The 6,975-nt window shown below is 43.1% G+C and overlaps 1 pseudogene; it reads right to left on the bottom strand.

The window, feature by feature from the left end:
• Positions 1–454: 454 nt before the first annotated feature.
• LOC112344603 lies at positions 455–1,124 on the bottom strand (annotated as a pseudogene).
• Positions 1,125–6,975: the final 5,851 nt, after the last annotated feature.

The following is a 6,975-nucleotide window of genomic DNA, read 5'->3' as shown; positions in this document are numbered from 1 at the left end:
CAAGGAAAGCTCGACATCTTCGTAGGGAAAAGCTTGCAGGCAAGCATGTTCCAGCTGCGCCAGGCTCACAGGCTCGATCCATGCTCCCAAAGGGATGGTGATGGCGGACGCAATCTCTCATAAGAGCAGTGCTAAGAGCAAATGGTTGAAAAGGAATAGCGAGTACGAGAGTTTGCCAATAAATTAAAGGTTGAATTAAACATTTATTTTGACAGTAGCCCATTAGGTTTAAATTGATTAATTTAAAAGATGCTGCCATTTTCTGGGCAGATCCTTGAACTTGAGCTTCCTGGATGGTATTTCGAGCGCGTCTGTCAGAGATTCACCTCGAGAACATGGATGCCCTATGGATGAAGCTATTCTCCAATGATCTTGAGCACAAAACCGAGTAGATCAACAAAACCTTTGAAGTTATTAATCAAAAGAAACAACAAAATCTATGGAAAACGATGCTCTACGTCATGCTCACGAGCTCCCGGAGCCTCTGCACGAGAGCATTATCGATCTGGAACGTCCTCTCAATGACGGCGTCCAAGATAGGCGGGTTCGAGCCAAACACGGCCTTGGCAACCTGGGAGACTCCGGGGTTCTGCGAGTTGAACCCGGCCACCGCCACCGCAGGCTCTCTGCCAGTGTTGATCTGGAAGTGAACCAGTCCTCGAGGGAAGACGAAGAGCTCGCCGGGATTGATTGTCTGCGCGAAGAGCTGGTTATCCGGTGCGGTGGTAATGAATCCCAATGAATCCCACGAACAGAGTTCCTTGGACGAGGAAGAGGAGCTCGGTGCCCCGGGGGTGGACGTGTGGGGGGTTGACACTGCCGGGAGCGTAGTTGAGGGGGGCAAACGAGACGCCCAAAGTGTTGAGCCCAGGGAAATTGCCAATGTTTGCAGCGGTGACTGCGGAGCCAGGCCTGTTGCTGGTGTTGCCTGGGTTCCTGAGCAAGCCCGACTTGAAGTCCTCGGCCACCACCACTACCATGGGCTTGCATACCTTGCCATTGATGATGATAGTGTTGTTGTTGTCCGCGACACAGACGTCCTGGAGCATGTCCTCGTCGGCAGCAAGGACGAGTGGGGGTGGCGAGCATGCAAAGACGAAGATGGCGATGAGAATTGCCAACATTGTTGCTGCCATGGAATGAGAGAAACGATGAAGAACTATCTTTGACCTGAGACACTGTCGAGAGGGGCGCGGACCATACTTGAGCTCACGAGTTGAAGAGTTGAGCTCACGAGTTGAGCTCAATTTTCAATTGTAATTTAGTACAAACATTATAAATTTTAAAATTTTAAGGTTATGGCGAACCTAATAATTTAATAACTCTCTATATATTATATAGATAAAAATGTTCTAAATAACACATTTTGTTCTAATAATTTAAATATTTACTACATGCAATGATAGGGACATTTGTTAGAACATAAAATAAAATGTTTGAAAAAAGAGTATTCTTGTCACTTCTTTAAATTTGTACTCTATGCTTTCTGGCTAGTAAATGTTAGGTTTGTCAGAATTAAAAAATTATTAAATTTGAAATAAGATTCTATGTGAAGCCATATAACCGTTTGAAAGGAAAAAAAATAACCGTTGATGTAAGCTTATTGCATATAAAAGAAAGACTTGGTTCTTTGTAGAATACATTCTTGAGGGGTTTGTCGTAGCATACTGTCTAGAATTTATAGATCTTCATTCACACTCTCATTCGAAAAAAGGGAAATACACCCACAAATGTCTATGGGTTCTAGTGTTGGTAATTTTAACTCTCACAATCTTTCTTCCCAGAGCTCAAGGGCTAGGAGATGCAATAACTATCCCATTGCACAGCATAACCAAATCACACAAGAGAATGAAAGAGAGGATAGTGAGGATAGTGATCATGAATTGGAGATAAATGCAATGACAGAGGGTGCAACAAATTGGGTGAAAAAGAATGCCCTCTTACTTGTTTTAGAAAAGTGCAGTTCTGCCACTTTCAAGAAGTGCCCCATATGTTTTCTAGCGTCTGGTGGAAACAATGGCAATGATCAGTATGATGGTATATATGCTCTTGCGACACACTGCAACATCACGCACCCGAAAGATTACCATGAAATCTTTTTTGAGATGGTAAAGACAGAAATGGAGACACACGAGTACTATGGGCAGTATTGCGAGAAGAACACTCGGAAGCATATAAAATGAAAAGTGAAATGAAAAAGCACATTTGTATTAATTATATAAAGTATAATAAGTTTTATTGATAGAGAATAAACATCGATAGTGTTGGAGAAATCTAATTAGCTCCAAAAGTTTTCTGCAACTCAGCAATAGTAAGGCTTGCTTGGTGTATATGAATATCCACTTTAGGATCCTGGTGCAAGATGTTGATGAAGATGTAGTACATATGCTTGCAAGGAGCATATGCCTTCCCATGTTCCTCGCGCTTCGTAAAGTCTGGACATGTGCAAGAAGGAAAGTCGTGAATGGCAATTGTGTACTCTCCACCTTCTGTTTTGACTATGTACTCCTTTGCAAGCGCAGTGATGTACTTCGTAGAGAGAATCTCACACTCAAGTGTTTGAGCCAAGTTTATTTTACCTTGCTTCTGCTTGGAGACGGTACCAATAAATTTAACTGCTTTACCTTTTTGTGCTGGCCTCCTGTGCATCTCTGTAGGAATAGTCCTGCTCCTGTCACTCATGTCTCCAACTCTCCTCTCAAGATTAAAACCAGATTTCTCAAGGTTTTCAATCTCATCCGAGGTGAGCGCGACCCCATTAGCAACCGGCCATTCTTTAGGTACTGCATCAGGTTTAGTCACTATAGTGTCTTCAAGCCGCTTCGTATGGTTGGCGTCAGTGTTGCAACAATATAGCCAGCACCATCTTGAAAATCCTGCTTGCTTTCGTTCCCCATAGAAACATGGGGCTGGAACAGAAGCAGATTTTTCACCACGAATCCAGGCCCAACACTTGCCCCTCGGAAGCATCCCCACACACCTTACATTTGATTTTGCTGGCACACGTCGGATTGCCCATTGCTTCGGCTCCACGTTACGGTAAGCAATTTCAACTTGTTGCGATGCACTCTCTTCATCAGCCACTTGAGGTGGCTCAGTCCGAGAGCGGTGTCTTGGAGCAGAATGGTACTCGACATCAGGCCTGTGGGAGCTTTTTGCTCCAAGGTCCGTACCAACATCTTCCCCAGCAAAGGAAAAACGACGCTTTGAGCGGACAGTCTTCATATCACCAATAGAAGCTCGGGGAGTGTACTCCATAGATGTGCCACGGACCACTTCCTCAACTGCAGTTGCCACTGTTCGGGCGGGTGGAGTTAATTTTCTCTTCATCCTATCATGTAACATCTCAACAGAAGGCCCTGTTCCCATGTATCTTCCTTCCTCGAATGCCAGTGCTTTTGAAGATTGCTCTATAGCACGTATCAAATCTGATAGACAGGCTTCGTATAGACTCATCTTCCCTTTCCCTGCCTCAGAGGAACGCCAACTCCAATGCTTACTTTCGGAGAGATTCACAGTTGGGGTGTATGCGAGGTCCTCAAGTGGTTGATCCTAATGGAAAAGGCAATATTAAAAGGTAATAAAAGGAGAAGAAAAAATATAAACCAACCTGAAAAGAGTGATGTCCCCATTGGAACATCCTAACTTCCCACCATCCTAACCATGACTCAAGTTGTGGTAGGCAACTTACGTCTGTATGGCCATCTTCACGCCACCACATTCGGATCTCGTTTGCTTTTGCCTCATGCTCTTCTTCAGAAGGTGCAACTTGCCATTGTTTGCACAACTCCTTAAATATTGATTGAAACTCTGGCTTGATAAGGTGGCAGTGCTGGTTTAGGCTTTGAGCCCAATGGAACTCACAAGTCCTCTCACGACCTTCCAATGGTTGACCATTCCCAAAAACTGCTCGGATACCATTCCAGTTTGCACCAGCCCCATCTGCCATGAAACCACGAAAGTTTGCAGGCTTACCAGTCCGCTTTAGGACAATATCAGAGAGGGACTTCCAAAATATTTCCTGTGCTGTCTGGTCTTGTACTTTAAACTCTGCTGTCGCAATTGTTAAATTACAACGTAGCCTATGAAAACATAAATATTATAACAATTTCAATATAATGAGAATAAAAATTACCTTGGATCATATACATGAGCTCCCATGGTTGTCCAACCGGATACACGCTCCATATGGTCAAAATGTACCCATGCATTTGCAAGGTCACTGGACCCAAACATGTCCATTCGGGAGACAAGATCTACACCAGAGGCAGGGCCCATGGTAGACATTTTGAAGACGAAGGGGCGCTCTTGCTCATTCACAACTTGGTCTGGAAACAAACTTCCGTGGATGAACTCGTATGGACAGGTCCGTTTCAATTCAAGGATGGAGTCAATTTTTGATTGCAACTTCCCCTCTCGAGATTCACACATCCAAGATTTTATCCTAAACAATATAATGTAAGAAAAAATTATTATTATAACGTATGAAAAATAATGGATGTACCTCCTTAGGCTAGTAGCAGGTTGTACTTCTCGTAGTAAGTCCCGCAAGCTAGCCTCGTTTAGTTGAGTCTTTTGGCAACCTGGATTGAGTAAGGTATTTGCGATAAAATCCTTGAGGACGGTCTTCTGAATATGCTTCGGAGTTGCAGATGAGTTTCTCATAGTCTCTTCCTATACAGCATCTTTGAAACGGTTGAGAGAACTCCTTTGTATCCCTTCCTGCATTGGATGCATATGTGTGCCAACATGCACTGCAGCTCTTCCAGCCACTCCATCCCGTGGAAGAAAGTAGTACATCTTGGCATCGCAGATAGCACGACATAGAGGAGCATTTTTGCAGAATCGACATTTGAATCCAACAGCAATGGTGTCACAGGCTGGAGGATTGACTGCAGACCCTTCGAAAAATATAGAGTTTCTAGAGCGGTCTCGATTGCATGCTTCATCCACACAATCTAAATGCCCGCCACAATGAACTATAGACACTGTGCCTTCAAAATGTTGAAAGTGTGTGGTCTTGATCTTGCACCAATTGTGGACATCCTGCTTGGTTTCCATCCCCTTCCGTTTGGAACCTGTGCTGCTGACAAGAGGTGGTAGCTCGAAGAAAATGTTGCCGTTGTAGGAGGATGGAAGCTCACTCACAAGCCTATACAAAAACAAGTGCACGTCGATTGAGAGGCGTGAAAATTGGAAAGCATTGCTAACGGCTTTGAATATTGCTGAAGTTGGAGCTGGAGCTGGTGAATTTGGCGCCGACACTAGCATGACATCTTCACTTGAACTAGAAGAGGACGAGAGGATAACGACTGACTCTTGCTTCACATTCACTTTCGCTGGAGCGCATTTTGGCATTTTGACTGGAGATCCAAACACTCGAATCTCCTTCGACTTGGAATTTTGTAAATCCCATTGTTGTCCACCCTCGCCCACACCAGAAAGAAGAAACTCCGAGTATGCAACTATACCGGTGTCGTTGCGGATCACAGCCTCTAAAGAAATAGAGCCAAGACGAAGATCAAAACGCCGACATAAAAAACTTTCAGAAACAATACTCTGAGAGAATGAAAGAGGTGGGTGATCTCGAAAATGAAGAAGAAACCTCTCCATCCTTCTCAATAGGTTTTGGAGTTCTCTCTCTTTATGCTACTTGTAAAAATCTATAGTGAAACATAATTGAAATTTAAATAGAGTAATAAGAAGACAACGTACAAAATGAATTTAAATTCTATAGCAAATTTAACATGTGTAAGTGTGACAGTATTAATATTACTGTCATCTATTATGATGTCTGATGCATGTATACACATAGATCCAAGGAAAGATTTTCAGCACGTGAAGTTTGATAGTTAATAATGATACCAGTAATGACATTCTGCTATAACGTGTTAAACCAAGAGATCCAATCTAACTATCAGCACGTGTGATATGTCAAGTTGTCAAATTTTAAGTGGTAGATGATAATAAATCTTGTCAAATCTTATTCTATCAATAACAGATTTGATTCGTAGTACAACTCAAGTTTTATCCATAATTGTGAACACTGCTCAATGACATTTAAAGCACGTGCCTATTGTTTAGGATCTAATACAGTACAAAATAAATTTCTGGATGCGGATTCATCCATTCATAGATGGATATAGTACAACATATTTTAACGTGCCTTATTTATACTCTTTGAAGTTCTTGTAACGATTCCAAAATATGTACAAAATAGTGATGAGAATGCATCCTTTCTAGATAATTTGTAAAATATAATATCATATCTCTAATAACAGAAATGTTGATAGGTGCTAGTTATACCATCATTAAAATATACAAAATAAAGAAGCATAATTTACATATAATAATAATGATAAGATAAAATAAGATCAAAGATATTGTGATGGTTGAGATTTAGGTTATTCGGAATGAACGGCCAGGATGAGAGATAGGTTAGGGTTAGGGCAGCCGTCAGGATTAGGGTTAGGGTAGCCACCAAGATTAGGTTACTGTTCGCATCGTGAGTGGAGCGCACGAGAGATCGAGAGATTGAGCGCGAAGGAGATCGAGGGATTGAGCGCGAAGGAGATCGAGCGATTGAGCGCGAAGGAGATCGAGCGATTGAGCGTGCAAGAGATCGAGAGATTGAGTGTGCAAGAGATCGAGAGATTGAGCGCGCAAGAGATCGAGAGATTGAGCGCGCAAGAGATCGAGAGATTGAGTGCGCGAGCGGGAGAGTTTGAGCGCGCGAGCGGGAGAGATTGAGTGCGCAAGCAGGAGAGATTGAGCGCGCGAGAAGGAGAGATTGAGCGCACAAGAAATCTAGCATGATCAAGAAATCGAGGGAGGAAAGATGCCGCCAAGGGTGAGTTTCGATTTGATTGCTTCCACTTCCATTCCATTTCTTCCCTTTTTTTTCTTGATTGCTTCTTTGCTGGCCGAGGTCGAGCTCGGGCGGGCCACCTCGGGCAGTTTTGCTTGCCGAGGGGC

This window comes from Selaginella moellendorffii, unplaced genomic scaffold (genome assembly GCF_000143415.4).
Source record: "Selaginella moellendorffii unplaced genomic scaffold, v1.0 SELMOscaffold_5, whole genome shotgun sequence".
In the NCBI taxonomy this organism is placed as follows: domain Eukaryota; kingdom Viridiplantae; phylum Streptophyta; class Lycopodiopsida; order Selaginellales; family Selaginellaceae; genus Selaginella; species Selaginella moellendorffii.
Note: the sequence above shows the minus strand (reverse complement) of the source record. Positions and strands in the feature narration are given on the sequence as shown.